This window comes from Pollicipes pollicipes, unplaced genomic scaffold (genome assembly GCF_011947565.3).
Source record: "Pollicipes pollicipes isolate AB1234 unplaced genomic scaffold, Ppol_2.1 Scaffold_3457;HRSCAF=4064_pilon_pilon_pilon, whole genome shotgun sequence".
NCBI classification, from domain to species: Eukaryota; Metazoa; Arthropoda; class Thecostraca; order Pollicipedomorpha; family Pollicipedidae; genus Pollicipes; species Pollicipes pollicipes.
The window spans coordinates 24,546-31,443 of record NW_023596300.1 but is presented as its reverse complement, the minus strand read 5'-3'; the positions used below and the strand labels follow the sequence as shown (position 1 = coordinate 31,443).

At 46.5% G+C, this 6,898-nt stretch overlaps 1 long non-coding RNA gene across 1 annotated transcript; it reads right to left on the bottom strand.

Annotated features, from left to right (window-relative positions):
* Positions 1–4,602: 4,602 nt before the first annotated feature.
* Positions 4,603–6,530, bottom strand: LOC119092813 (uncharacterized). Its single transcript, XR_005093542.1, has 3 exons — positions 6,482–6,530; positions 6,057–6,114; positions 4,603–5,064 (listed from the first exon to the last, which is right to left on the bottom strand). It is a non-coding gene; the product is annotated as an uncharacterized LOC119092813 (long non-coding RNA).
* Positions 6,531–6,898: the final 368 nt, after the last annotated feature.

Sequence of the window (6,898 nt, the reverse complement as noted above, 5' to 3'; positions counted from 1 at the left end):
GATCTTTTCCTTTGCAGCTGATAACCCCAAGGTTGAAACTAAATTCAAATGGTATCATTAATATTTTGCCTATCTATGCTTTTTGACTTATATCGCACCCTATGCAAAAGTAATCCAGCTTCCTCTATTCAAGTTACAAGGCTGTAGAGTTCCACTGCATAGATGGAGACGCTCCTGAACGGGATTCACTGTATCTCTTGAATACAGGTCAAATATTTTATACAAAATATAGAAACAGCTCTGCTTGAAATACTTGTCTTCTAAGCGAATTAAACCATCTAAAAGACAATCCACGCAGATGAAATGTTTTTACATTAGCACGGTTATCAGTGAAATGCTATCCATCTCTGACTTACGAATGTGTCAGATATTATTACAGGTAGCGCAGTAGGCAGGAGACGACCCAAGTTTTTATTCTGCATCCCTTCCTACAGCCCCCGCAACCTTATAGGAACAATGGGTAAAATAAAATCACGTACCTGTGTCGATGAAGTTTTCAGTTGCGTTTTTCAGTTGTCCTTTCTTCAACTGGTTTTGCGAAATTGTTCCCCTGACAACGAGTGTTACACTTTCGTACAATGTACTTAAATGAGATGGGCAATCCCGGCCCAGCACTATTACATCTGAAACAGAACTTTGTGACTCACGCTGTGATAAGCTTGCTGCTTTTAATGGGTTTGTTATCTCCGTGTCTTAATATTATTATTATATTACAAAATTAGAGACCTAAAGAATGCTCATTAATTTTCCAGTTCCACAGTTCACACACGACTCCTCCCGGCAGTTTCACGCGTCCCCCGCATAGGCACAGCGTACAGGCACAGTACACAGGTTTAGGCTCTAAGACTCAGGCTGTCAGTCACTCACAACACAACAGTCTTCGTTTACACCTACGTTAGTGTCTACATCTACGCCTACGTAAGTGCCAGTTTACACGCAACACCTTGCAGCCTTGCTGCACACCCCAGCACAGGTCACCAGATCAATTTCTGTATACCTTTCGGCCGTGTCGCACACCACTATCAGATCAATGCGCGACCGACAGCTTGCGGCCGCGTCATACGCTCTCGCACAGGTTATCAGGTGTCACCTACAATCTCACTTGCTCATCGTCGTCCCGCCCACCGCTCATCGTCATCGCAACAGCCCATTCTGTGCTCATCGTCATCGCGACAGCCCATTCTGTGCTCATCATTGTAGTAGCCCATTCTGTCCTTATCATCATCACAGTAGCCCATTCTGCGCTCAATATCATCGCCACAGCCCATCCTGTGCTCATTATCACCGCAGCAGCCCATTCTGTGCTCGTCAGCATCGCAGCAGCCCATTCTGTGCTCATTATCAGCGCAGTATCCCATTCTGCGCTCATCATCATCGCAGCAGCCCATCCTGTGCTCATCATCATCGCAGCAGCCCATCCTGTGCTCATCATCAGGGCAGTAGCCCGTTCTGTGCTCATTATCAGCGTAGTATCCCATTCTGTGCTCATCATCATCGCAGCAGCCCATCCTGCGCTCATCATCATCGCAGTAGCCCATTCTGAGCTCATCATCATTGCAACAGCCCATTCTGTGCTCTTCATCATCGCAGCAGCCCATCCTGTGCTCATCATCATCGCAACAGCTCATTCTGTGCTTATCGTCATCGCAGCAGCCCATCCTGTGCACATTATCATCGCAGCAGCCCATTCTGTGCTCATCATCATCGCAACAGCTCATTCTGTGCTCATCACCGTCGCAGCAGCCCATTCTGTGCTCATCATCATCGCAGCAGCCCACCCTGTGCTCATTATCATCGCAGCAGCCCATCCTGTGCTTGTCAAGAATCGCGATATCGTCGCAATCTCCACAATACCGTCCCGCAGCCTGTCGGTCTACTGAGGTACCATGTCCCATACCAGAGCGCGATCTGGTCAAGTTCGCTTTCTTTTCGAGCCTTAGCTTGAACCACAGTGACCAGGCTCTTGCCAAGCCAGATCATTGGTCGTGAGTTATATTGGGTAGGTCGTCTGTCGTTGTTTGGTGTACATCAGAGTACTGCAAAAAATACAACTTCGTGCTGAGTTGCCTCCAACTCACTTCCGCGTGTTAAAGTATATGGAACAATAGTATGTAGTCTGCATGAATTAAGGTACAGGGTACAAGTGTTATGATCAAATAGCCACTAACTAGACCCATTCCATACCATGGGAAACTTAACCACTGGCCAAAGACCAGCGGGGATATCAAGGCGTGTCACGTGCTGTTTTTCATGCAACACATCGTAACGCTTTAAAGCTAAGATGTTTTCGGATGTATCGAGATAATGTGGATGGTCAATAACTTGGAAGAGCCCGCACAGGCGGAAGACTAAAGTAAACAGCCAGCGCCGCTCGTCACGTTCGTTACTTTGTTTCCCGCCCGTCCCCCGTCCTGACCTGGAGCTTACGACAGCATTGTTTCATATGCACATCATGGAAGGCAATGGGTGCCCCACGCGTGGTCGGTACCTAGTATTTCTACGTGAAAGTCGCTAGAAGGCAACAGTAAATGTTGCAACTTTTATCTAAAACTCAGAAAGGAAACTAACTGAAGACTTGGAAAAACTGGCCCAGACAAACAGATGCAGTCATCATGCCCTAGGATGTTGTGTCAGTGTTTGTCATTTCCTCCCAAAAAGTTTCATGGCATGTTCCGTATGTGAACTGTGCTAAATTATCTTCGAAATGGCTAGTCCAGTTCAAAACTACATGAAAATGTGGAACGTTCTCTTTAAACCGAGTAAGCCACCTTTTCTAGTGTTCTATTTTTGTTAGTAAACCATTTATTGTAACTAACCCAGGGCACGGGGCTTTACTAACATAACACAGCCCATTTCGTAGGAAATACCAGTTTTCTCGAAATCGTTCCAAATAACTTACAAATTTTATTTGAATTAGCTGCTACTACGGGAAATAAGATCAGTGGCTCCCTGTTGACCACCGTGAAAGCACTTCAGTCTACCTGCCTTGCTTTTCCGAAGTTTGTGTGATAGAATATCTGCAACACACTAATTTGTTTGTGTGATAAATTCTGCGATAGGTTGAAACACCCTTCAGAGAAAGCCTACACAAACGTCACTCTTTTATCCTGCGATTTTAACGAAACGCTGTGGCTCTAGATTCTCTCTCCCCCCTCTCTCTCTCTCTCTCTCTCTCTCTCTCTCTCTCTCTTTACCCCGTCTCTCTCTTTCTCCCTAAGGCAATGGGAAAAAACAGCGCAGCCTAACAGTACATGATGGTTTAAACCAAGCACCATTTGGTGTGTCCATGGACAGAAACACATGAACTGTGATAAATGAAATAAGTTGATCGTTTTTCACCCTAAAGGCGTGCTTAATGACCCTCTGTGTGCTTTTTAACTGGAAACTGCAAAACACCCAGCGCAACGAACCCTGTCTGAAAATGTGAGGCAATATGTCTTACAATGTTCCAGCCAGAGAGCATGTTTCCCTAATGTGGTGGTTTTTGTGAAATGGAGAAGAATAGTTGGGATGTGGTTAAAAACGTCCTGATGGCTTTTATGACACATAGTCGCCCTCACGACTATGTGTCTGTGTTCTGCTGTTCATGCAATCTTTTGTTCCAAGCTGGCAGTAAGTCATGTTACTAGTGTGCACAACGAACCGCTGGTGCAATCCAGCTGTACGTGTTTGTCCATGAAAAACACTATCTCAGCAAACTTTAAGGTTATCATGTGTACCAAATTTGCTGCTAACATTTTTAGACGTAATAAGTGTTGAAAGGAATCCGCACGGATTCATTTTACCATTTTTTTCTGTTAAGCTGGGACAGATTAGACTGCATTTATAAATCTGAGAAAGCGAATTGGAGAGCAGGTCGGGTTTAGGCTGTCCAGATCAGATCAGGCAGGATCCTGAAGGTTCAAACCGTACAGTGCTCTAGCTTGGACGTTCCATTTTTGCGTTATGTTGAGTGTTATGAACTTGTTGCGTTATGAATTTTGGATGTTGCAGCTTCGGATGCCGAGAGTTTGAATGTTATGATTCTCTCCTGTCCAGGGACATGGGATGATTTTGGATGTTATGAACACTGGATGCTGCGATTTTGGACGTTTGGACCACGCTACGTTGACGTTTGGACGTTGTGAACTCTGGATGTTTCAATACACGCCAGGCGGATAAGGATGTGGGTTAAAGATACAAGCAATGAGCGCTGGTGCGTCAACGCAAGATTTCAGCATATAATTAGCCATGTCAGAAGTCGGCTGTCAATATCTGGGTTATATCATCCGGGACCCATTGAATAAAGATTGTTACAGCCTGCAGAGACGCTATCATACCCACGATGCACCTCAAGCTTCAGCGCCGAGGGCTTTGTGGGCCCCGAGCTCTTTTGATGTTTTGCATGCCTAGCAAACAAGTAATTTAAATTACTCACGTTGTGTTTGTTGGCTGTCATGCGTGTTCAACAATGCGATGAACAGCTGTGCACATTATCACCATACTTATGCCAGAGACATGCGTTTGCGTACGTGGTGCGTGCATTGCGCAGCAGTGCGCGTTATCACCATAACACTGCCCAATCATAAACAATAGCATGCGCTTCACATATTTTTATCTGTGATTTCTCCCACACGAAAACGCAACGTGAACATGTCAAGCATATCCAACACGTGACCAAAGTCTCCGGTTCATTGCGCGCTGTGTAAAGACCATCACACTTTCAACGTTCAATAGTAGCCGGAAGTTCCAAATCAGTGCCAGCAATGGCGACACAACTTACTCCGATTTGAACTCTTATCCTTTTCTGTCTGGCTGGCATGCCGCGGTGCTCCACGCCTACCGACGCCCGCTCACTCCGGGGTCCACGTGTGTCTATGGTGTCTTGTACCGTCTGTCGTGTTCTTCCAAGTCACATCCATGAGGTCATCGACCATGACGTCCCGGGCAGCAGATGTGTCGGTACGTGTCACCGAAGTCGATATCCGGGTAACAATGTTTGTTAAGCCGACAGTGGAAGTTTGCTGGGCAGTTGTCCGGGCAGCGGCCGCTGACCATACTCAGGGTGGCCAGCAGCAGCATCAGCTGTGGCACACAGCAACGGCCGGTACAGCACGCTACACCGCCGCACACGAACACAGCAGCCGCGGCCGGTACACGGTGCTAATGACAAGGGTGCACAACAGCTCGCGATCATTGATGATGGCACCAGTGAGTATCAGACGTGAAGAGTGGCAACAGACGTGACTTGTCGCTTCCCAGGGTCGTCGTAAGAGATCCTCTATAAATTATGTTACGCATGGAGGTGGAAAGTGTTTAAAGTATTTGATGGTGTTTAGCGCTGGAGTAACCAGGCAGGAAAGGTAGGGGCTTGGACAGCGTAACGTTCCGCTGTGGTATGGTGACAACTAATGCTGAAATGTTCAAAGTTAATTAAAAAATTATACAAACCAAATACCGTTAGCTTTCTCCATAACAAAGAACACACCGGTCATGTCTTCCGCGTCTTTAGCTTAACATGCGGCTAAGCGGACGTTGCTTTCTGTAGGCGCTACGCTTAAATGGAGTATGCAGCTTTGCGTGTACTTTTCATGTACCGTTAGAACAGACGTGCTTTGTTTTGCTGGCGGTGCCCGATGTCTTACAAGTCTTCTGAATTGCTCAGAATGTCAATTTAAAGGGGGGGGGGGTCGTAAGAACCCTGGGTTCCAAGGTAATAGGTTTCACCAGACAATATTTTTGGAACAAATAACACGCCACGTTGAATAAAGTGCTCCAAAAGTGGGAAACTCCCTTCAACGTGGCATAACCAGGGAGAGGGGTTGGGGTACCCAGCATAGCCAATGCGCGACCGGGGAAGGGAGGGTTACAAATGACCAAACATGTTTAACGTAATTTATTCACGGCTCCTGACCTCTCTTATTATGATGAGAATAGCTTTGATAGAAACTTGATGCGAAAAACTTACCCTTGCAAAGTACTAAACAGCATCTGCGCAATGGATGATCTCGAGGTTACCGAATATCTACACTGAAATCGAACACAGGTGGACCTCGCAGAATGATGTTTGCACTCACAATAGTGAAAATGGTCGACATCGGAGGTCTGATACGCGTCTCTGTGCTGTGAATACACCTGAAAATACATTGGTGTATCAGGGCTGACGGCCACACACCTGCATATATCGTACACATATTAATTAGGTGCTTGCATCCTAGTTTACTCTGATATATAGTAGCATCATCCACACTCTCACATATGAAGTGTTAGTTTCCAAAAAGCGACAGCATTCTTAATATTGCGATAGCATTTGTTCATGCTGTTAAAACATCGCACAAGCCCAACGATGACAACTATCATCTAGTATAGCGCGTATTTCACCACCCGTCTTACACAAATGTTTGTTGTTGGCAAACTTTCCCCAGTTCTATCTTTGCCCTCCTTCTGGGTACACGCCGTCCGAACCACGACTAGAGTGCAGAGAAGTACGTGTCGAACTCACCGGTCACGAGCTGGGTGCTTGACGGTGGCGATTGCTGAGAGGATGGAGGCGCGCCGCGGTGTGCCACTGAGCAGGTGCACCATAACCTTTATAGGCTTCGGACAGAAGGTGACCCCTAGCTGCGCTGCTGCTCTTCCCAGAATAAGGCACTGCCCTTCCACTCCTGCGTATAACATTCGGAAATGCCTCCGCAAACGCAGCAAATGATTCCGTCTGGGTATCGAAATGGATGTATAACAATAGACAATGCACAATGGAATCGACCGGATGCTTCGTTCGAAGAGCTGACGTTGCGATAAAAAATAACAACTAAATGACGATGACATAACATGATGACGACGCCACTGTTTGGCCCACTTTCATGCCGTGCAGGCAACCATCTCTCCCGAAGTTCCGTAACGGCTGCCAGATGCCCCT